Source organism: Pinus tabuliformis, chromosome 8, assembly GCF_031772625.1.
Source record: "Pinus tabuliformis cultivar Carrire ecotype Pingquan chromosome 8, CPIR1, whole genome shotgun sequence".
Classification (NCBI taxonomy): Eukaryota; Viridiplantae; Streptophyta; class Pinopsida; order Pinales; family Pinaceae; genus Pinus; species Pinus tabuliformis.
The window spans coordinates 1,925,203,017-1,925,228,970 of record NC_142294.1 but is presented as its reverse complement, the minus strand read 5'-3'; positions in this window follow the sequence as shown (position 1 = coordinate 1,925,228,970).

Sequence of the window (25,954 nt, the reverse complement as noted above, 5' to 3'; positions counted from 1 at the left end):
CCTTTGTACTTTTTAAGAGAACTGTGCGTAGGAACTTATTTATTTTTCGGGAAGAAGAGGGATCTCGACTTATTGAGAACATAATAGGTTGCTACTTCAGAGAAGCATGTAAGACCTCTGACATAGGTTTTCTTTTTTAGATTTCTCCCCTTCTCTGTTTCTACTAATTGGATTAGCTTCAACACACATAGCAAAAGGCTGAGTACAAGCATGGGGCTTCCTAGTGTGGACACTAGTCCATGGTTGGACCAAAGATTCCCTTACAGATAGTTTATATTTTCCGTTAGGACTTCATCGGCCAAAGGTTGTAACCAAGCATAGAGAAAATGGACACAAGACTGGCCAAGTGTTGCAGTGTCACAAGTCTCTTCAAATTTCAGCCACATACTCTATTCAAAAGCGAGAACGTAGTATTTGGAAGAACTTATTTCCGAAAACAAAATTAGTAATATATAGAACAAACAAAATGTATGTGAACAAAAATAGTAATCATAATAAAACAAAGCAAAAGAAAAGAAAATAAGCAAAATAAATCAAATGAAACAACAAGGAGCAAGCAAACTATGTACATGGCACGGGTGCGACCTGACCTATTGGAAATAATTCTTAAGATCTTGGTCATTGATGAGAAGGTTGTCAATCCTCCCGTTAAGTGATCGTAAATGATATGCGTATGGGCCAAGCTTCACGTGATCTGTGTAAGGGCCAATCCACAGGGACTGGAACTTCATATGTTATCCTTTGTCTTCATGGGGTTTATCCCATTTCAGAACTAAGTCATCCACATTGAAGCTAGCTTTCCTTGCAGACTTATTATCGAACCACCTCTTGATATGGTTCTGGTGGAGTATGAATTTTTCATTTACTTTCATCCTTTCTTCCTGGAACTTATGGAAAGAATCCATCCTACGTTGAACTAGCTGGCAAGGCTTGCCTTGGGATTCCTAGGAAAGCTGAAGAGAATGCAAGTAGATATTTGGAGGGAGGATGGCTTCTTTACCGTAGAGTAGGAAATACGGTGAGGTGTTGAGAGAGGGCTTAGGTGTTACATGGTCATCCCATAGTGCATTCATCGTGGCAGTATGCCAATTACGCTATTCAGAGAAAGCAGTCTTCTTGATTATACAGATGAGGTTCTTATTTGTAGACTCTGCTAGACCGTTTCCTTGTGGATAGTAATTTAATGAATTCTTTAACACAATACCATTTTCTAATGCAAATTCATATAGTTTAAAAGACGAAAAATAAGTTGCATTATCAAAAACAAGTGATACCAGAACGTCGAAGTGTGAGATGACATTTTGTTGGAGGAAGCTGATGACCTCTTGGTCATTCACTTGTTTGAGTGGAACTGCCTATGTCCACCATGTAAAGTAGTCATTTGATGTTAGGATATAGCGATGTTGCTTTGACAAATGAGGGAAAATTTCCACAATAATGTCCAGGCCCCACTGTTGGAATGGTTCAATCACTACAACAGGGTGTAGTGGGGCTATTGATCTTCATGTTCTTTTGGCACACCACTGACAAACTAGGCATTTCTGGGCATACGCATGCACATCCTTGAATAATGTGGGCCAGTAAAAACCGGCTCACATACTACATTTATCTTCCTCCATCAAGCCTTGAAGCAAAGAGACAATGGAGGAATAATAATATAACTCTTCTTGTTGTGACATGTTCCATCATTCTTCTCATTGTTGTAATCTATGTGGACATTCAATTAAAAGACAACCATGATTTAAAAATTGGCCATAATTCCATTTGATGCTTGGATCTCATAGACAATGTCTACAATACAACTATCTATTACAATATCTATATTTTGTCTTTGTCAAGCTCCTTGGAAGCATTGTTTTCAAGTTGGAGATGGTAGATGAGTCGAGTTTCAGTTTTCAAGATGATTCTCTATTGTAAGTTTGTAAGCAAGGGTCTTGGAGTTATTTATGTGAAAGATAAGCAAGAATGTGTGTGTTGTGCATGTGGATTGAAAAAAAAAACATCAAAAAACACAACTTGTTGTAGAAAATTCTTGTGTGGAAACAATTGAAATGAGAAAACAAGGTTGCATTAGAATTTGTATACCAACAACAAAAAACTATTTTTTGCAGCTACTTAAAAAAAATATTGCAAATTTGAAATGCACTTACATGAGGGAAGTTGCTAGTCCAATGTTGACTAACAACCATAACAGAATTTGGCTGCATACACACAAAGATGGAGAAAAAAGCTGTAAAGAAATGTTGATGTTCATTATTGGCTACAAGGTATAATATTTTCATAAGACTTAAAACACTAGATCTGGGATCATCTAAGAACCTTACAATCAAATGTTTATGTTGGAAGTGTGAAAACAATGGTGTTCTCACCCCAGTAGTAAAGTATGATCTAATATTACATATCTGTGCACATGAAAAATAAAGTGCATTTCCATTTATTTTTTTGCAGAGAAAGTGTTGTGTGATGATGTGTGGATAATAATTTTTTTTTTTGTGCACACTTGTAGCAGACCTTGTGAACACATGAACATAGTCAAATTCTTATAGTGGATCATTGAAATAATTAATATGGTGACAAAGAGTAGACATAGAATTGAAGTGTTGCATATTTTTTTGATAAAGTTTCTTTTGCAGGGTTGTAACATTGATGCCAAATGTTTATATAGAGGCCATGGACAAAATTGAATTGGTAATTTATGTTTTTCTTCATGTTCTGACACATGACCAATGCAAAGATGAGATATTGTTTAAGATTGTTTATGTGGTTGAAGTTGTAAGGATATGCATGTTGATCTGATTGTATGCATGGCTGAGAAAATTTTAGTTGCAGCTACTAGTACATTAGTTGCAGCTACTAGTACATTATTGCAGACATTCCATTAAAGAATTTATTGTTGTAGCACTAATGTGTATGGTCAAGTGTTGAGTTGTATGATGTATTGATCATTTGTTTTATTTTTATGGTGTGAAATAAAGTAATGAATTTCTACACATCCTTCTCATAGCTCAAAAGATATTTCGCATGCTATTTTTGTTTATAGATGTGTTGTGGCCAGCAACACCCCCCCTAGTTCATTTAAATATCGACCAAGATACTAAACGAATGGGGAACCTTAGTTAAATTTTTAGGAAAATCAAAAGTTCTTTTTGAGGTTACAATCATATGCTCAGGTAAAGCCTCTTGGATATTTTTAGCCTAAGTTTATGATGAGGAGAAAATCTTTAAAGTTGCGTTGCAAAAGGATAGGAAATACCTTCATTTCTCTTTAAAAAATCGATATGCGCACGACCCTCGTGTTAAAAATAACATCGCATCGCAACAAAGTAGTGCCCATAAAGAAAAACTTAAAGATTCACTGATCTGCGATAACACCGATCGCTAGATCGCATATCGCAGAAATGAGTCGGCAAGATTTGGCAAACATCAAATTTCTGCGATCTGCGATGTTGCGATCGCTGCGATGCTACATCCTTGCGATTTGCGATGATGCGATTAGCGATCGCGCGATATGCAAGGTTATGTCAGCAAATCATAAATCACTTCAGTACGAATCCTCCGGGCACGCCATTCAAAGAAAAGCCACTTACCATAATCTGACCCGAAATCATGCGCTTTTAATGATAGTAAATGAATTAGTTGTCAGTTATTAAATGGATTAAAGACGCGTGCCTTGGTAGAGATTTACTTCACGTAAGGTGGCATATTTGATTTATCTGCTGTATTTAAAACTCTCCCATCACCTTTCTGGATCAGTCATTTCCATTTCACTCGTAATCTGCAGGAACGAAGAGCTAAGACGACTCAGAAACAAACGAAGAGAGAAATGGGAAATAAAAATAAAGCTCAAAGCTCTGAAGCAAAGGAGAAGACTAAGGAGATGGTGCCTCTGTATACAGACACAACCTGTAACAGAGATATAGGGATATCACCATGGGAAAGCATGTATAGGCTGCTAGAAGAGGAAAAACCTAGAATAATGAAGGTTGCTGCTGTTGCGGATGCATCGCGCTCTTCTGAGGCATCCTTAGAGGACCTAGCGTGTTCATTTCTTCACAGAATAGCGGCAAGACCCAGAATTCTACCATATACGGATATGATCAAGTGGATACTGGATGATGCAAACTTAAACAACAGACATTTCAAAGTTCAAGGATACGGGCTCATCGGATCGTTTGTTGCGCAAGATTTGAAGCTTATGTATCATCTTCCTGAACCACAAGCGACCTATAACGCACAATTTGTTAAGAAGTTCGCAGCTGAGAACCCAGATCTATCAGACACCACCAAAGAATGGTCTAGAAAAGAGGAGCCCCTCAAAAAGGATAAAAACGGTATGTACAGCACTGGTTCCCTCACCTCTCCATATTGTTTTGCTGCGGCCATGCTCTGTAGGTTATTTGGGATGCCGGATATAAACAAGTTTTCGTTCGAATGGCTACCATTAATTGATGCTGCTACAAACGCCGACATTATAGATTGGGCCAAAATTCTTTCTGATAATCTATACATAGCTGTTATCAATTACTGGTCTAAAAGATCCTTGTCTCAAAGGGTCTATCCTCCTTTTTATCTGTCTGCATATATTATGGATTCTGTTTGTCTTGTATCTAAATTCCCTACTATGGGTTGGAAATGGACTACCAAAGACCCATTGCCCATCCATGTTTATCATAAGGTATTATGGGATTCCCAATTTGCCCCTCACTTCTACCAGATTTACCATGGGCTTATTTTGCCCCTATATAAAATAATCTATGACAAAGACCCCCCGAGGTGCTCTCCCGAGGCACAAATTGACATCATCCCCATTGCAAAATGGTTCGGGGAAGAATGGTTTACTTACATTAGAGTTTTTGGAAGCACCGTAACTCCACATGTCCTACCCCTATATGTCCCTGATAAGCTTTTGGCTCGGGAAATCGCGTATCAAACCTGTTCTGAAGGCGGCCTGACCAAAGACCTAAAGGACAAGAAGAAGGCCATATGGCCTCAATTTCCTGTAGCTTGTGGGGTCTTCTCTTTGTTCGATGTGGGACACGCTTTCGGCGAAGTGGAGAATGTGACGTGTCTTCAATTATTTAAATTCCGAGCAAGGCCATTCGACCCAAATGATGTTGCCCAAGAGTTCACAACGAATGTCAAAATAAGAGTGTTCTCTGGGAAGAAAGATTTGTTTGATGATCTATTTCAGAATAAGAGTTCGCTCCAAGAAGTTTTGCGGGAATCTCGGTCAAGGTTGTCTCCAGATGACCTCCAAAGATTCATGTTATACGGAGAAAGAAGGCGGGCCAGTATTCCTTTAGAGAAGCTGCGATTGCCTGCTAGAGAACCGACTCCAAACATTAGCCTCAGCGAAAACTCTAGCACTTCCAGATCTAAGTCCAACGCCTCGCAAGGAGTACCTGAGCATCCTAAAGACTCTGTATACGACCAAGAAAAGAACGAAGAAACAACCAAAGATACAATTCAGTCAAGTGCAATGTCTCAACAACACGTTGTCGCCTCCCCACCAAGAGATGTCCCCCCTCCTGTCATCGAAGCACCACTCGGCACAATAGAGCTAGATAAAGAATGGGAAACCTTCAACGAATTGATCAATCTTGAAGGCGAAGCCCCGAAAACACCCGTGAACAACAAACAGGTGGTGCAAGAAGTGGTTTCGACCATAGTCAACAGTGTCGCAGAAGCAGAACACGTTCATATCGCCCCATTTTCTGAGCTTCTACTTAACGTAGAAGAAATTCCCCCACTGGATGTATTCTATAGTCCCCAACACAAATCAGTTGTAAGGAGACAGAGGAAGAAGAGAAAACTAGAAGGTACACTGTCACAAGATGCTGAACATTTGGACGTCTTATGGAAAGACCCCAATAATAATCCGACCGAAAATCTCACAAAGCTGTCTCAGATCACAGGAGCATATGCTTCTGCGACTATTGACAAGGCATCGGAAGTTCAACAACTATTGAAAGAACAAGAAAATCATATACAGCTTCTACAACAACAGTTGCAACAAGCCAATGCTAACACTGAAGCTTCCAGACAGCTCGAGAAACTACAGGAAGACTTTCAACAGATGCAGATAGGCTATCAAAGAAGTCTCGAAGAGAAAGAAAAACAATTGCAGACTTTACAAGAAATGCATAAAGATGAGCCCAAGCTAGCAGAATTTATTTCAGAAGCTATTGGCTTGAACGAGCAACTATTGCAGCAACAGGAATAGTTGGGACAAAAAATATCACAGTGGAGTCACTATTGCGAGCTGAGCGATAAAATCACCAGTCAACTGGTGGACTTGCGGAGTGACTATGATTAGAATAACAAGAGGGTGACAGAATATTTGACTTGGCAGGATGATGATGAAGGAAAAAGACCAGGTGCACCCAGGATAAACGAAAATCATAAAGAGTTGCTCTTTAATAAATGGGACGATCAAATCAGGCAGGCGGAGCAAGCAGCAGAGACAGCGGCAACTCAGGCAAGTATTCTTATCGACTGTGTAAATGAGAATTTACACAGGGCCAATTTAATTGCAGAGACCACCCCGGGATACCTATCAAATAAGTCACAACTAGAAAGAGAATGGAGGAAGAAAGCACAGGCAAAAGGGAAAGCAATCCAAGCATTGGCCAGGTTGAATTGGGAATGTTACTGGACGTACTTGGTTAAACCGCACAGCCAATGGATGACGGTGAAATGAATTACAAACGCGGCCGAAAAAGTAGCACCAGCTCTCGTAGATGCTGTTTTCGCAGCCCAGCTCAGCGCAGAAATCAGTCAACCAACTCTCCTTAAGCCCATGCTGAACACTTGCAACTTTAAGGACCAAGTTCATAAGTAACTTTATTCAGAATGTTGTTTTTTCTTTCAACTAGATTAGAAAAAGGACGGTCATTTGATAACCGCATCCTAAATTTTGTAATAATACTATTATTAGAATTAGGAAGTAGTATTTTAACCCTTCTCATTGCATTTGGAGAGGGGTCTAGAAATTTGTCAAAAACCTATCCTCGGAACATGCACTTCTGCACCCTCAGAGGAGGTTTTGATGAATGAATGGATCGAGGTTTATTAATGTTTGCATTTTAATGTCTGCTACTGATGTTGCACTTCTGTACTCTTAGTAGATGTTAGAACAAGTAGAGATAAATCGTTATTGCTTGAAGTTTATGAGTGAAATCTGTTATAAATGGTACTTTTATCTCTTGACCAATTTCTGCTTATATTCTTAGAGTGATATGCAGTTTTAGTTGTTTATATGTTAATGTATGAATGTGTGGGTTACCATTTGGCACTTCTGTAAGGTGGAGTCATTTATTTGTGCTTGACATATGAATAACTTATTATGCGATATGTTGTTCACAACTATTTTGCCTAACTTTTTATGCAGAATGGTTTATCTTAATTTATTTCTATTCTTATGATAGCTGAATGATCTTTATTACCAGTTATTGTTCGAAATCTCTTTAGATAGCATAATAGAAGAAATACACCCCGGGTTAGCGTAGATTAGATGTGTTGTTTTTATTATATTACAATAGCATAGAGTCAGTTTAGAAGTTCGAATTAAATTAGCTTAAAATACTTCTAGATCAGAATCATCCAACTCTACACACACACACACCCCCTAGATTGGGAAACTGGTCCCATTATCCCCAGTCGGACCCGCTATACCAAACGGACAAGGAGCTGCCAACCAAGTTCCGGACCGGGTGGGTATCCCCCTTGTTGTCGACCCGATTTCGGGGCTTCAACATATTTGGCGCTAGAAGGAGGGCCTGAAACATAGTGTCTATTGGAACGATTTTCAATTGTAAAATTGGAATTAGGATGGTTGCTCATAAAATTCCCATTTGGAGTTGCATCCAAGTTCCTACCTTTTCCAACACACCATCTGAAGTGGTAAGACTCTTGTCTCAGGTAAAATTCAATGGTAAGAATAACTCTTCTGCTTTTAATCATGCCCTTCAGTTTATTCAAAAAGTTTCAAGTCCTGATATTCAGAGAATTGATGAATGCGTCTTGTGCAGGATTTTTACTCTTACATTCAAAGTGGAAGCTAGAAAATGGTGCAGAACCCTCCCAGTTGCATCAATTCACAGCTGGGACCAATTCGTCAAGACTTTCATTTTGGAATTTGATTGTTATGACTACGACCATGTATATGATGAAATTGATTATTTACGGAAACAAGATGAATCCGTAAAAGATTTTAATATGTGATTTCATCTTAATTGTCTAAAGTATGATCTTGAAAGTGAGCTCACGGACGAAGAATCTTTGGATTATGCTGAGAATTCCGTACCTCCTATGTCTGATCAAGCAGAAATTAGTTCAACCTTTGTTGCATTTTCTTCTAATGTAAATAAGGGTTCCAAGTTGAATACAGAAATCATACATGATGAAGAAAATCTACAAAGCCTAGGAGTCATGCATGCTCTAATGAAAGAAGACAAAAACGAGAATGCTGAAGGAGAAACTACCTTGGAACCAGGAGATGACTCTGATACAAGGTCAGACAATATCATTACAAATTAAAAAATGCAGATGCGAAGGTTAGAACAGCAAACTATTTCTCTTTCAAAAAGTGTTAGCACACAAAGGTATGATCTAAAACTCGATGTCTATGATGAATCTGATGAACAAAGTTTTTTCCATGATGTTTTCAAATGCATTGTTCCAGATTCGCATTTTTCTCTTTATCCCGATGTTTTTAGTGATGATAATTTCTCCCCTCTCAATATTAAAGATATCTCAAAAAACACAGAGGGTTATTCAAGTGACTCATCGTTAGATTTTCAAAATAAAGAGACAACTATAAAACCTCCTTTGACCAATCTCAAACAAGAGCCACTTGACCTCCCTTGTCTGAAAATATATAATGAAAAACAGAAACCTAGGGAAATCTGTAAAATCATTTGTGATAGTTACTTTGACAACGATGATGTTGTTGAGTTACCCCAAGTAACTCAACTAAGTTCAGATAATGAGAAACATCCTAATTCAGAAATCATATCAGTCGACCCTCATTTCAAAGAAAAAGATCATTTGCATGATTTTATTATCCAAGACAATGCCCCGATCTATGATTCATATTATGAGGAGACCTCCATGCCTGTTCACGATCATAACTTATCTTCTGATTCACAAGACTTGGCCAGTTCTTGTGAAAATCAAGATGTTACAAGTAAATCCCAGTTGTGTTTTAACACTATTTGTACAAATAGTCATTCCTTTCTTTCTCACTTGCACTCATTTTGTAAAAAATCGGATTTCGTTTTAAATTTTCAAACTTTTGATAGACTATGTTTTAGCGATTTATATATGGGAACTTTCATTTCAAACGAAATCGCTAAAATCTCAGCGTTAACAAACATTGGGTTACAAGCCATTGAAACTAAAAAATCATATTCGCAACTTGGCCTGTTGTCCTTCCTATTACAAGATCATTAATCCATAACATAAATTCATCCTAATTTTTATGATCCAATAGGTATCCAGTTGGAAAAAAGCTTTCATGAGAAAGGAAGATCAGACAGAATTCCAACTAAGGTTATATATTCTTATTCCACATCTAATATTCACGGTACAAGGAAGATTTGGTTCTTAATACTGATGTTTGGAAGTTACAAACTACTAGGAATAAAAATGAAGAGATGGTTCCATTGGAAATATCATTTCACCTAGCTATTTTTCTGTATATAGTTAGAATAGGAGTAGGAGTAATTTAGCTAGGTTATTAGGTTTTTTTTTTATAATTGATAGGCAAAATAAGAAAAGAAATTATACTTATTCTGTACATAACCCTAGAAAATGTCAACCTCCCATTGCTTTAAATATTCTTCTCCATAATAACATTTGCTATGGTTAAACAGCATTTGATATTTACTAAGGAAAACTTTTCTCTGTCAAAGATTTTGAACTTCTGCTTCTATGAACAACAAATCTTTTGGGAAACTTGATCTTTATTATCAATAGAACTTTAACTCAGATATGATACTAGTTTCAACTCCAAGAAATTTGAAGAAAGCTATCTTAGTGAAGAAATTGTCTTAGGTCAGTACAATGAAAGGTATCAATAATAAAATAAATATTCTCTGTAGAAACAGCCATAACCAAACAACTCTATCATTGTCGTCCAGATCTTTCTTAAGGAAAGAAAATTTGACTTCCTCCGTGCTAAAGGAGAACGCAACATTCAGAGGAACAATTCAAAAAGACTCTATATCTCAAAGAATAAGAGGTCTCATCACGAGCCGGCTTATCATGATCACAGATATTATAACTTGCTGAGTTTGACAAAATTGTCTATCAAAACAGGGCAATGACTCAAGATTGTTGCAATCAAAAGACAAGGGGTCTCATCACGAGCCAGCTTGTTCAGCAAAAGTGTAAATCAAGTGAATGACTGTGTCATAATTTGGCCACCAAACCAAGACATTGTTCTTTAGAGAATAAAAAAGGAAAAAGTGTCAAAAAGGGTTTTTCTCTGAAAAAGTTGTAAATAACCTTAAGCAGGATAAAGGATCATTGCTGGGTAATAGGTAACCCTGTCGAGGCTATGGATGCCTGCTGGCAGCAGAGGCTCTACCTGCGACAAAGGAGCATATTTAAAAGGCTGTTACATAGGGAAGGCTTTATTTTATGTTTTACAAGACCAAGTAATGACTGATTTAAATGCAAGGACAAACTGAGGATGCAAGTAATTGAAATAGAAAGAGGTTGAAACAAAACGTCATTGACAGTTTGAAGTGCCATTTGCTTTATCTTTTTATAATGAAGTTCAAGTTTTCTGAGAAAATTTTTTCAGGAGTTTGAAAGCGTCAATAGAAAATCAGAGATAACTGGTTCTCCCAAGTGAATCGCCAATTGTTGTGGCCAGCAACACCCCCCCTAGTTCATTTAAATATCGACCAAGATACTAAACGAATGGGGACCCTTAGTTAAATTTTTAGGAAAAGCAAAAGTTCTTTTTGAGGTTACAATCATATGCTTAGGTAAAGCCTCTTGGATATTTTTAGCCTAAGTTTATGATGAGGAGAAAATCTTTAAAGTCGCGTTGCAAAAGGATAGGAAATACCTTCATTTCTCTTTAAAAAATCGATATGCGCACGACCCTCGTGTTAACAATAACATCGCATCGCAACAAAGTAGTGCCCATAAAGAAAAACTTAAAGATTCACCGATCTGCAATAACGCCGATCGCTAGATTGCATATCGCAAAAATGAGTTGGCAATATTTGGCAAACATCAAATTTCTGCGATCTGCGATGTTGCGGTCGCTGCGATGCTACATCCTTGCGATTTGCGATGATGCAATTAGCGATCGCGCGATATGCAAGGTTACGTCAGCAAATCATAAATCACTTCAGTACGAATCCTCCAGGCACGCCATTCAAAGAAAAGCCACTTACCATAATCTGACCCGAAATCATGCACTTTTAATGATAGTAAATGAATTAGTTGTCAGTTATTAAATGGATTAAAGACGTGTGCCTTGGTAGAGATTTACTTCACGTAAGGTGGCATATTTGATTTATCTGCTGCATTTAAAACTCTCCCATCACCTTTCTGGATCAGTCATTTCCATTTCACTCGTAATCTGCAGGAACGAAGAGCTAAGACGACTCAGACACAAATGCAGAGAGAAATGGGAAAGAAAAATAAAGCTCAAAGCTCTGAAGCAAAGGAGAAGACTAAGGAGATGGCGCCTCTGTATACAGACACAGCCTGTAACAGAGATGCAGGGATATCAACATGGGAAAGCATGTACAGGCTGCTAGAAGAGGAAAAACCTAGAATAATGAAGGTTGCTGCTGTCGCGGATGCACCGCGCTCTTCTGAGGCATCCTTAGAGGACCTAACGTGTTCATTTCTTCACAGAATAGCGGCAAGACCCAGAATTCTACCATATACGGATATGATCAAGTGGATACTGGATGATGCAGACTTAAACAACAGACATTTCAAAGTTCAAGGATACGGGCTCGTCGGATCGTTTGCTGCACAAGATTTGAAACTTATGTATCATCTTCCTGAACCACAAGCGACCTATAATGCACAATTTGTTAAGAAGTTCGCAGCTGAGAACCCATATCTATCAGACACCACCAATGAATGGTCTAGAAAAGAGGAGCCACTCAAAAAGGATAAAAACGGTATGTACAGCACTGGTTCCCTCACCTCTCCATATTGTTTTGCTGCGGCCATGCTCTGTAGGTTATTTGGGATGCCGGATATCAACAAGTTTTCGTCCGAATGGCTACCATTAATTGATGCTGCTACAAACGCCGACATTACAGTTTGGGCCAAAATTCTTTCTGATAATCTATACACAGCTGTTATCAATTACCGGTCTAAAAGATCCTTGTCTCAAAGGGTCTATCCTCCTTTTTATCTGTCTGCATATATTATGGATTCTGTTTGTCTTGTATCTAAATTCCCTACTATGGGTTGGAAATGGACTACCCAAGACCCATTGCCCATCCATGTTTATCATAAGGTATTATGGGATTCCCAGTTTGCCCCTCACTTCTACCAGATTTGCCATGGGCTTATTTTGCCCCTATATAAAATAATCTATGACAAAGACCCCCCGAGGTGCTCTCCCGAGGCACAAATTGACATCATCCCCATCGCGAGATGGTTCGGGGAAGAATGGTTTACTTACATTAGAGTTTTTGGAAGCACCGTACCTCCACATGTCCTACCCCTATATGTCCCTGATAAGCTTTTGGCTCGGGAAATCGCGTATCAGACCTGTTCTGAAGGCGGCCTGACCAAAGACCTAAAGGACAAGAAGAAGGCCATATGGCCTCAATTTCCTGTAGCTTGTGGGGTCTTCTCTTTGTTCGATGTGGGACACGCTTTCGGTGAAGTGGAGAATGTGACGTGTCTTCAATTATTTAAATTCCGAGCAAGGCCATTCGACCCAAACGATGTTGCCCAAGAGTTCACAACGAACGTCAAAATAAGAGTGTTCTCTGGGAAGAAAGATTTGTTTGACGATCTGTTTCAGAGTAAGAGTTCGCTCCAAGAAGTTTTGCGGGAAGCTCGGTCGAGGTTGTCTCCAGATGACCTCCAAAGATTCATGTTATACAGAGAAAGAAGGTTGGCCAGTATTCCTTTAGAGAAGCTGCGATTGCCTGCTAGAGAACCGACTTCGAACATTAGCCTCAGCGAAAACTGTAGCACTTCCAGATCTAAGTCCAACGCCTCGCAAGGAGTACCTGAGCATCCTAAAGACTCTGTATACGACCAAGAAAAGAATGAAGAAACAGCCAAAGATACAGCTCAGTCAAGTGCAATGTCTCAACAGCACGTTGTCGCCTCCCCACCAAGAGATGTCCCCCCTCCTGTCATCGAAGCACCACTCGGCACAACAGAGCTAGACAAAGAATGGGAAACCTTCAACGAATTGATCAATCTTGAAGGCCAAGCCCCGAAAACACCCATGAACAACACACAGGTGGTGCAAGAAGTGGTTTCGACCATAGTCAGCAGTGTCGCAGAAGCAGAACACGTTCATATCACCCCACTTTCTGAGCTTCTACTTAACGTAGAAGAAATTCCCCCACTGGATGTATTCTATAGTCCCCAACACAAAGCAGTTGTAAGGAGACAGAGGAAGAAGAGAAAACTAGAAAGTACACTGTCACAAGATGCTGAACATTTGGATGTCTTATGGAAAGACCCCAATAATAATTCGACCGAAAATCTCACAAAGCTATCTCAGATCGCAGGAGCATATGCTTCTGCGACTATTGACAAGGCATCGGAAGTTCAACAACTATTGAAAGAACAAGAAAATCATATACAGCTACTACAACAACAGTTGCAACAAGCCAACGCTAACACTGAAGCTTCTAGACAGCTCAAGAAACTACAGGAAGACTTTCAACAGATGCAGATAGGCTATCAAAGAAGTCTTGAAGAGAAAGAAAAACAATTGCAGACTTTACAAGAAATGCATAAAGATGAGCCCAAGCTAGCAGAATTTATTTCAGAATCTATTGGCTTGAACGAGCAACTATTGCAGCAACAGGAAGAGTTGGGACGAAAAATATCACAGTGGAGTCACTATTGTGAGTTGAGCGATAAAATCACCAGTTAAGTGGTGGACTTGCGGAGTGACTATGATCAGAATAACAAGAGGGTGACAGAATATTTGACTTGGCAGGATGATGATGAAGGAAAAAGAGCAGGTGCACCCAGGATAAACGAAAATCATAAAGAGTTTCTCTTTAATAAATGGGACGATCAAATCAAGTAGGTGGAGCAAGCAGCAGAGACAGCGGCAACTCAGGCAAGTATTCTTATCGACTGTGTAAATGAGAATTTACACAGGGCCAATTTAATTACAGAGACCACCCCGGGATACCTACCAAATAAGTCACAACTGGAAACAGAATGGAGGCAGAAAGCACAGGTAAAAGGGAAAGCAATCCAAGCATTGGCCAGGTTGAATTGGGAATGTTACTGGACGTACTTGGTTAAACCGCACAGCCAATGGATGACGGTGAAATGCATTACAAACGTGGCCGAAAAAGTAGCGCCAACTCTTGTAGATGTCGTTTTCGCAGCCCAGCTCAGCACAGAAATCAGTCAACCGACTCTCCTTAAGCCCATGCTGAACACTTGCAACTTTAAGGACCAAGTTCATAAGTAACTTTATTCAGAATGTTGTTTTTTCTTTCAACTAGATTAGAAAAAGGACGGCCATTTGAAAACCGCATCCTAAATTTTGTAATAATACTATTATTAGAATTAGGCAGTAGTATTTTAACCCTTCTCATTGCATTTGGAGAGGGGTCGAGAAATTTGTCAAAAACGTGTCCTCGGAACATGCACTTCTGCACCCTCAGAGGAGGTTTTGATGAATGAGTGGATCGAGGTTTATTAATGTTTGCATTTTAATGTCTCCTACTGATGTTGCACTTCTGTACTCTTAGTAGATGTTAGAACAAGTAGAGATAAATCGTTATTTCTTGAATTTTATGAGTGAAATCTGTCATAAATGGTACTTTTATCTCTTGACCAATTTCTGCTTATATTCTTAGAGTGATATGCAGTTTTAGTTGTTTATATGTTAATGTATGAATGTGTGGTTTACCATTTGGCACTTCTGTACGGTGGAGTCATTTATTTGTGCTTGACATATGAATAACTTATTATGCGATATGTTGTTCACAACTGTTTTGCCTAACTTTTTATGTAGAATGGTTTATCTTAATTGATTTCTATTCTTATGATAGCTGAATGATCTTTATTACCAGTTATTGTTCGAAATCTCTTTAGATCGCATAATAGAAGAAATACACCCCGGGTTAGCGTAGATTAGATGTGTTGTTTTTATTAGATTACAATAGCATAGAGTCAGTTTAGAAGTTCGAATTAAATTAGCTTAAAATACTTCTAGATCAACATCATCCAACTCTACACACACACACACCATCTAGATTGGGAAACTGGTCCCATTATCCCCAGTCGGACCCGCTATACCAAACGGACAAGGAGCTGCCAACCAAGTTCCGGACCGGGTGGGTATCCCCCTTGTTGTCGACCTGATTTTCGGAGCTTCAACAAGATGGCATTACTACATCATTATTGATTGAGTTTATGAGGATTTTGCATATGGGAAAGGTTTTCTTGGTGCCTAGTTTGCATTGATGAGATATGTTTCAGTCCATAAAAACTATGTAATTTCATGTAAAATGCATATGAATCCTTTTAATTTATGGTTAGGTCCTTGGTCTATGAAATGTAGCTTTCAAGGATAGGGTTTTCCTTGCATTTTGATGATGAAGACGATGCTCAAGGGGAACATGTATCTTATGTGTTGGTTGATCAGTTATGGTGTTATTTTTCTACTTGGGGGGATATGGGTTGATCCTAATTAGCTTTGTCACTATGTATATGATGCTATGTTTTGGTGAGGACATTGTTGTTGTCTATTGCATGAGTTTGTTGCTAGTAGTACATGTCATATTGATGATCATATGTGCTACAATGTGTGTTGATGTTGCTTAATGTTATGATGTTCAAGGGGAGCATATCTTGCATGTGCTTGCTGATCAGATCTGGATGTTGTTGAGGAAATATGGATGGTTCTATGTTATTTCTTGGCCCTTGTTGTCATAAATATGTTATTACCCTGGTTTGACGAGGATAATATGGTAGATTTTGATGTTGCTAATATTATATTGATGTTGTTGATGGCTACATTATGCTGGTGGTGATGTTGATGGAGAGAGTGCTGCTACATGTGTTATATTGTTTTTGATACTCATGTTGTTACCTTGGCTAAGAGTGAGGTTGATGTGGTTGGATTTGTTGATTGAGTTTGTTGCTGCTAGGATACATCTTTTTCTTATTGATGATTTAGCTGAGGTTCAGTATGTTGTTTTTGCTTCAGGACAAAATCATTTATGGTTTTGTTGCTTCTTATCATGCTTGTAGATCAGATCTAGTCAGTGTTCATGGGGAGCTATTTTGTTTGGTCAGTAGAGAGATTGATGACTATATCCCTTTGTCATTGATGTAAAAGGGGTAAAGAGTTCGGAGATCAGTTCTTTAGAGGTTGTCTGGATGGTTTAGCTGGGGTCACCGTCAATGCCAAAAGGGGATATTGTTGGCATTGATGATGTAGTTGTTAGACGTAGTGTTGTTGGTTGGCATTGATATTAACCTAGCAGTAAGACGATAACATGAGATGTAGTTGATTGTATATGCATATGTTTGACTAGTTGCAGTTGTTATTGGCTTCTATATGGATCCCATGTTATCCCATAACATTGGATTCTTCAACTCATTTTGCAGGTTCATTGAAGCTCAACTTCAGATGACAACCTTGAAACATTGTTCCATACATCTCAAACTATCTTATGGCTGTTGGAGAAGCTTGGTATTTGTATGGATGATATGGCATGAGCTATGATCTATGTATTATGTGTGGCTTGATATAGATAGATTTTTTGGTTTGTGCCACTAGTTGCAGATGTTTTGTGTTGTAGGTGGTTTGGTTTGGATTTTTTCAGATGTTATGTTATGGATTTTGTTGTTTTGTTACGATGGTAGGTGACTAGGTTGTAGGTATTACCATAGATATGTTGTCAGTAGGTGATGAAGAAGTGAGGAAGAAGGTTGGAAAAGGTTTGTGTTATTTTTTTTTATCTATAATCATCCACAACCGCATGGAGCCAGTTTTATGCGTGTGGTTCCAGGTCATTAACCACACTGATGCAGTCTTATGGGTGCCATTGGAGCTGACTTTTCCACGTTTTATGCGTGTAGTTGCAGGTTTAAGTATGATTCAGACATTATCTTGGTATTTCCCTTGGCATTAACATTATGATGGTACATGTATCCTTGGTATTGGCCTTACCATGCTATTGGTATGTGTGTGGAGCAGATTGGCACATGGTATTGGTATAACCTTCGTACAAGTGGTATTGGTATTAATATTACCATTTTCTTGGTATTACCATGGTACAAGTGTACTAGGTATTGGAATAACTATGGTATTTTCCCATGGTATTGGTTTGGAGATTGTTGAGGATAATTTTCCATACACTCGTGTCAGTATTGAGTTGTAGGATTGATGGAGTGAGAGAGTGAGAGTGTCCTACAATGTTTTCTTTCGCATATTGCATATTTGTAGTTATTTAAGCCAAGTGTGTCTATCAACTTATCATTTTCAGATTTAGATCAGTGAGGCTATTAGTTTGCTCATGTTGAGTAGATTTGAGAAGACTGGTTTGAAAAAATGCATGAGATGTGGTTCACATGGAGGTGTTGAAGGTGTTGAGGCTTCATAACAAGAAGTACGTAGATAAGGCAGGGGCCTTATAGCATACATATCAATATGAGAAACAATTTCTCTAGAGTAGTAGAATTGGGCGAGGTTCATTGATTACGGTGGCTTCCAGCAAATGGTTATTCATAGAGTCATGAGAGGAGTCTTTCTAACTGATTTTGCTAGAAAATTGTCTTCGTAGTTGAGTCTTCCACCTAGTGGATGCTAGATATTCTATGTAAAAAATTGTTCAACACAGTAGAATATTTGAACAACAGCAGCAATGGGTGGGTTTTTGCTCCGGAGGGGGTTTTCCACCAGAAACCTTTTTGTCCTCTTGTGTGCATGATTTGATATTGTCTATGGTATTTACATTGATGATATGTTGGTTCTACATTCTTTTATATTGATTTCATGTCGGTATCATAAGTGTAGCTCATTGATTATCTAATCTTGTGTTTTGGAAAAAATATTTAAAAGTAAGATAATCACAGTCACTACTAATTCACCCCCGCTCTCAGTAGTGAGGCAATTTCCAATAGATAGTCGTATATAGGTCCTAGGATATCCATAGGGAATTAACAAGCTATGATAGGTTATAGTAGTTGCAAAGGGTGTGAAATTTGGTGTGATTCTGGTAAGGATTATTGGTTATTTGTGAAGTATTATGTTGTGGACATGGAAGGATGGGATGGTAAACTGTTGCAATAATGGTTATTGCATTATGTGACTTTCTATTCCATTTCTAAATTTGTATAATAATCAATTAAGGAATATGGAATGAGTCATTGGGAATATTGCATGCTAGTAAATCAAGAAAAAATATTATAATCCTATGTATTCTCACTTGAGGTCTACTGGGTGATGTGACATTAGCCATATTGCAAAATCCATTTGTAAGATCATCATTCTCGTTTTCATTATCAACATGTTTTCATTTCTTCCATGAACAAGGGGTTCTTCTTTTAGCAGAAACATCAACCTTCAATACTTAAAGTCTAGCTCTTGGGATTTATTGACAATCCCTAGAACTTTCTTAATCATATCCTTCAAGACATACCTAGGGTTTACATATTATAGGGTAAACAACATCATTAGATTCTATCTTGTGCACCATGCTAATGCATGCCCACTTTCTTTTTACTATTGTATGGACAGTTTAAACCCAATTAAGCCCCCTTTCTAATGGTCGAAACCAAACTAAAACCCTTATAGCGGAGGCTATATATATATATATATATATATATATATATATATATATATATAGTGGTAAGCATTAAAGCTAAGACCCCAAAGAACCACTACAACCGAGCTTGTAAAAATCCCCCAAAATATATGTTTTACATATCATAAAAAGTGTTAACTATCTTGCTTTATTTCTCCAGCTCTCAATGCTTATAGCATGAGCAACACTTTTAACTAGGACCACACCCTTTTTTTGTCATATATATATATATATATATATATATATATATATATATATATATATATATATCTATATATATATCAATATAGATAGTGGTAAGCATTAAAGCTAAGACCCCAAAGAACCACTACAACCGAGCTTGTAAAAATCCCCCAAAATATATGTTTTACCTATCATAAAAAGTGTTAACTATATTGCTTTGTTTCTCCAGCTCTCAATGCTTATAGCATGACCAACACTCGTAACTAGGACCACACCCCTTTTTTGTCATTTGCGCATGTCAGTCAAGGATTATGTCACCCTAGCCATTCCAAAGTAAGAAAAAAAGGAAACTCCCAGGAGATGGACTCCCATATTTCTTTGTCTATTGTCAGGTTCCAATTATGTTAACTACTGGTAACACTCTCCTTGGTCTTGGACACGTCAACTCATGATTAAGTCATCCTATCTTGTTTACATGTGCACGGAAGAGATGCACTCAAGAGATGGACTCTGATATTTCTCTTTTAGTTGTTGGGCCCTAGATTTTCAACTCATGATCCTGCTCGTTTTCTAAAAAGTGCTCAAGCATTTCCCTCCATGATAAATCAATGAAGTCCCACTCCTTCTCCATGTTATCTTAGCTCATATCTAGTTTGTTGGTGTCCATGTCAGCTCCGGTTCCAGTCATCCCACTTGTTCCCGTCATGTGCTTATCTCATTCCACTGACATAAATCTTCTAGCCTGAGGCTATTAAATGTCAGTTTTTTCCCCTAATAGAAATTAAGTAATGTCTCTTGACATTGTTATGTAACAAGGTCCCATCAAGGCTTTAAAAGAAGCTAACTGTTTCTCCTTTCGCCTGCATATCCCACTTCGACTTTTTTAGTGCTTGAAATCATCTATTTCTCCTCTCTATCACTTCTAAAAGCCTCCCACTCGCGCAGAATAAAAGCCATGATTAATTACACTATCAAATTAAATTCTTTGCAATATTATATGTGTGGCCAAACACTAATACAATGATTGTAGGAATGGTTAAGAATTAAAATAAAGGTTGTAGAAGGACTAGTTACAGGCTTAATTAGGAAAAATATCTCTCACACTCCACCTTGCTTATTTTTAATTAATTCAACAAAATATAAAAAATACATTATGCATTCAATTCATATCCACAAAGATAGGATAAAATGGACCAATTATGGGAAATTGAAATGAACTACAAACATTTTCTAAACCTAATATATTTGATGGCAAGAAAAACATACTATACCATAAAAAATCCACTCATTGAGGAACCAACTCCTCCAGTAAATAAATTTTGAGCTCTCAATCAATCAAGGAATTTTGTTAGCATGACATGGTGGTTGGTAAGAGATGGAGAGTGTTACACTTCATTTTGTTAGTATGACAAATGATCATCAAATTAGATCTCCTGCCATCCATCCAAGTGTCATGAAGCACTCCCATGCAAATCAACAACTTATATACCTTGGATAAAGTGGAATTTGTGGATCTCATGGTAAAAAAACCCTGTTTTTGAGTATCTATGTAATTTTTTAAGAAATATCCGCAAATGTGAGGTTTCTTCCACTATAAACTATGCATATTTACGCATTGTCTTCCACTCAAAAGTTTGCACGACTCAATAAAAAGTAAAAATAAAAAATGAGATCTAGAAGCATTGTTGGGCAAATCATTCCCAACAGAAGGCCTCGAAATCATGTTTATTCAGGCCTAGCCTCATTTTTTATGGAACTAATCCCCATTCTTCAAGGAGCCCTCATCCCTCTTTTAGTGGATCTCATCCTAGGACTAAGGATCTCAAACTACTTCCTTTTTGCCTATTAATCAAGCCATAGGTGCGAGAGTTGAGAGAGGCTATTGAGAGTAATTTTATGCTGGAGGAATTAGGTTGGAGAGCTTATCATTCTTGGAGAAGATTGAGATCAATGGGAGGAGATTCACAACATCAAGGAATAGGTTTTGTAGCTCTTTTATGTTTGTGAAATTAATACGAACAAGTGTTTCTTCTCACTGCATTGTTTAATGGATTAACTGATGAATATCCTGGATGGTTTATGTTATTTCTATTTTTCCATTGTAATGATGTTTGTTACTAGTCTCCTTGATCACTAGTTTGAATTATTGAATCATTTATGCTGCATATGCCTTTGATCCTTCTTTGTTTCCATATGTGCAAGTTTGGATTCAAGCATAGAGCAGCTGCACTCAAGCACAAAGGGGGATCTTCATCAAGAATGTCATAATAAGGTATGAATTTTCTTTTCTCATATTGTTATCTTATGATTCAAGAAAAGGTAGATTCGGGGAAGGAATTTTCTTTTTCTAGTTTCATTTAGGATATAGGGAGATTGCTTGTGTCCGCGCTTGTGATTTGTCATCATAAAGAATTGACAACTCAATCGGGGAATGTCATGTTCTCTTCCGTCTCCTTCCTTTTTATTCTCGAACCTTTTTGATAGATTTATCTGAATCTTCACAAGTTAATGATCTTTCAGATTTTGTGATTTGTTTCAGTACATTTTTATTTTTCTTTAAATTTCTCGACCTGCAGGGTTTCTGTTCAAAAATAGAGCACAGATCTATTCAGATTACCTTTAACAACAATGCATATACATGTTGTACTATATTGTCTACCTACGCATACTTCATAATTTTGAAAAAATAACTTTTCCTCTCATTAAAGTCTGAATTTTTGTTTTTTAAGGTTTCATTACATTTGTCTATGCCTCACGTCAGTCTCTGTGTGTTTGATAGGGTGTTGTGAAGGACTTTCCTTGAGATTTTTTTCGTTTTCAAGGATTTAAAGGTAGGGTTTCTCAAGAAATAGTGTTTTTATGAGATGTGCTTCTTGTGTTGCATTGAAGACAAGAGTCATTTTTATTCGAGTACTGAAGTTTAATCGAAATTACACTTTAAGAATTGATTTCATAACATTCATTCAAGCATTTTCATTTTAAGGATTTCTTTGGGTGTTTTGAATTTGATTTCCTTTGGTCATTGCTCAAAGATTTGTCTCAGTTTTTAAACAATTTTTGCATGATTTTTGCTTTCATGTTTTTGGCTGAATTGTGTTTGAGTGTTAATCACCTTTGAGTGTCATTATTTTTTATCTTTGGAATTTTCACCTGATTTCCTTTACTTACACTTGATTGGTTCTTTATTTGGATTAGTGAATGGAAATAGTCTTGTTGTTCTTTCACTACTTTGGAATCATCTTGTGTTTGTTTTGAAGAATTCTCTTGCATAGATTACATTTGCATGGATAGAATTCTCATTTCATGAACCAAAAATGTGCATAGATTACATTTTCATAGTGTTTATGGAAATTGTGCATAGATTACATTTGCATAACTTTGAAGCAAATTTTGCATAGATTACATTGTGTGGTTTGCAACTTAGATCTTTGAATTACATTGAAAAATTAGAAGTGGTACATTTTGGAGTTAATATTTTAAAGAAGAACCTCTTTACTTACTCTCACTAGAATTCATTGAAATGAAGAGATTACAAATTTAATATTTGATGCATTAGAGTTTTGAGTCAAATCATAATACCATCAGTTTCACATCCATTTACCCTTATGTAAATAACAACTTAATAACACATTGTTAATAGAATTCATCTAGAATTTTTATTATTTTTAGGGCTCTTTCCACCTACAATAGATTAGGTTACAGGGCCTTGGAATATGCAAGTCAGTAACTTTACACAAACAATAGAATCTTGTGTTAGGAAGAAAAATCCAGTTATTTCATTTTTTCTCTAGGAAGCTCTTCTTATACATGAGTTAAGCGCGAGATCATGTCGGATCTGGTGAAGTGATCGTACCCACTTCATTATCTATGATAGAGTGAGTTTCACATATTACAATGGTGTCGAAAGGTACTTGAGGTCACTTGAAAGTAAACCTCCAATTAACCATGTTTAGGAGTTGTCAAGGGGATTGAGCTTTATTACTCTGCCCCTTGCGTGTATGTCTGATTTACGATTGTCCCCCCACGTAAGATTGTTGTAGTTGGTAAACTTAGTGACCATAACCCTAGGGCTCTACCTAAAGTGACAGCAGAGGGAAGGTCTTGATGTACCTAGAAAAAACATTGGCTAGACTCACTTAGGCTTTTTGGAGGGTAATCTTTGCTCGAGATGGCATAAGTGAAGTTACTTGCCACATATCATTTCATTAAGCAGGTTTTCAGTGTAACTGGTTCTAAATGTCTATAAAACGTTTCACTTTGATCTCTATGACGTTGGATTTCATCACCAACTAGTAATTATTGATAAAAAAAAGTACAAGGGTGTTGTTACCACCCTTTAGAACTAATTCTAAGGAAGAAACCAACAAGGAAGCAACCAACAAGGAAGCAACCAACAAGGAAGTAAGATACCAACAAGGATGTCAGATACAAACAAGGAAGTCAGATACCAACATAGATCTGGACAACCAATATACCAGAATGATGATTCCTACAAGGCATGGTGTTCCTGGGTTTGACGCCATCTCAGGAATGAAATTGACCATACTCGTATGCGGCTCACTCCGTGCAGGAAATATTGAGCTTGAAGAAATACTGAGTCGTAAGCCATTGGGTGCAAATAATAGTACGTCACACCTTTAAAAAGGGCATCAACACCCCTATGCCTTGTCCTGGAATCACTAAGGCACTGAGACTCATGTGGGGCTATCATTAATGATGGTTCTCTTTCCTAGCTCATCGTTAATACAATGGACTAGGTACTAGGGTTAGCCAAACAGGGCTTTGTGCCTTAGCCAAATCAAATAATTATTGGGATGGATAGTTCTGAAGGAAAGTATTTTAGACAAGGATATAAGGTTTGATGAGTGATACTTTCTTTATGTCTACATGTGGGTCCAACAAGTCAAATGTGGCACAGGGACAACCACTTAACTCATTTGGACAGCCGCGTGTTTGGGTGTCATGTCAGCCCCCTCGGGACCACATTACATTCTCATCTGCTCTAGTAAAGTGGCAACCTCCGTTTGGAAGGGTCAAGCTGATTTGTATCTTGACATTCTAACATAATGCATTAAACTTTCCAGCAAGTCAGATGTGTCACAGGATGGATAAATAGATGATCGGCAAAGGGACAACCACTACCAACACTAGGAGGCTTGGAGGTAATGCCTGGTAGCCCTGTAGGCCCGAAACCTTGCACAAATCTAGCTTGGGTGGGTACACCATTTTTCTCTGACACCTTGCACAAATCTAGCTTGGGTGGGTACACCATTTTTAGCAGAGTATCCCAGCCCATATATTGGTTGTTACTTCCTGCTATCCCTGTGGGTACAACAAATGGAAACTGGTTGTATGCCTGGTAGTGACTCCTCTACCAGGCCTACCATCGTCAGACATAAATCATTCATGGAACCCGTAAAGCGACATAGAATCCAATTTTATGATGTATGATTTGGTTAGGGAGCAAGGCAGCTTACTGGAGGTATAAGGTTACCACTGGCTGTAGTGGGCCTACAGGGCTACCAGGCGTTACCTCCCAGCCTCCTAGTGTTGGTAGTGGTTGTCCCTTTGCCGATCATCTATTTATCCATCCTGTGACACATCTGACTTGCTGGACAGTTTAACGCATTATGTTAGAATGTCAAGAGACAAATCAGCTTGACCCTTCCAAACGGAGGTTGCCACTTTACTAGAGCAGATGAGAATGTAATGTGGTCCCGAGGGGGCTGACATGACACCCAACCACACGGCTGTCCAAATGAGTTAAGTGGTTGTCCCTGTGCCACATCTGACTTGTTGGACCCACATGTAGACTTAAAGACAGTATCACTCATCAAACCTTATATCCTTGACTAAAATATTTTCCTTCAGAACTATCCATCCCAATAATTATTTGATTTGGCTAAGGCACAAAGCCCTGTTTGGCTAACCCTGGTACCTAGTCCACTGTATTAACGATGAGCTAGGAAAGAGAACCATCATTAATGATAGCCCCACATGAGTCTCAGTGCCTTAGTGATTCCAGGACAAGGCATAGGGGTGTTGATGCCCTTTTTAAAGGTGTGACGTACTATTATTTGCACCCAATGGCTTACGGCTCAGTGTTGCTTCAAGCTCAATATTGCCTGCACGGAGTGAGCCGCATACGAGTATGGTCAATTTCATTCCTGAGATGGCGTCAAACCCAGGAACACCATGCCTTGTAGGAATCATCATTCTGGTATATTGGTTGTCCAGATCTCTGTTGGTATCTGACTTCCTTGTTGGTTGCTTCCTTGTTGGTTGCTTCCTTAGAATTAGTTCTAAAGGGTGGTAACAACACCCTTGTACTTTTTCCGTGGCCCAGGTAGTTAATACATTCCGAGAACGTGGCGCAATGGCATATACCATTGTGGTAGCGGAAACTGCGGATTCTCCCGCTACATTACAATATCTCGCCCCTTATACAGGAGCAACTTTGGCTGAATACTTCATGTATAAAAAACAACACACATCAATCATTTATGATGATCTCTCCAAACAGGCACAATCCTATCGACAAATGTCTCCTCTATTAAGAAGACCACCTGGCCGAGAAGCTTATCCGGGAGCTGTTTTCTATTTGCATTCCCGTCTCTTGGAAAGAGCAGCTAAATTAAGTTCCCAGTTAGGTGAGGGGAGTGTTACTGCTCTACCAATAGTTGAGACTCAAGCTGGAGATGTTTCAGCTTATATTCCCACTAATGCAATTTCCATTACCGATGGACAAATAT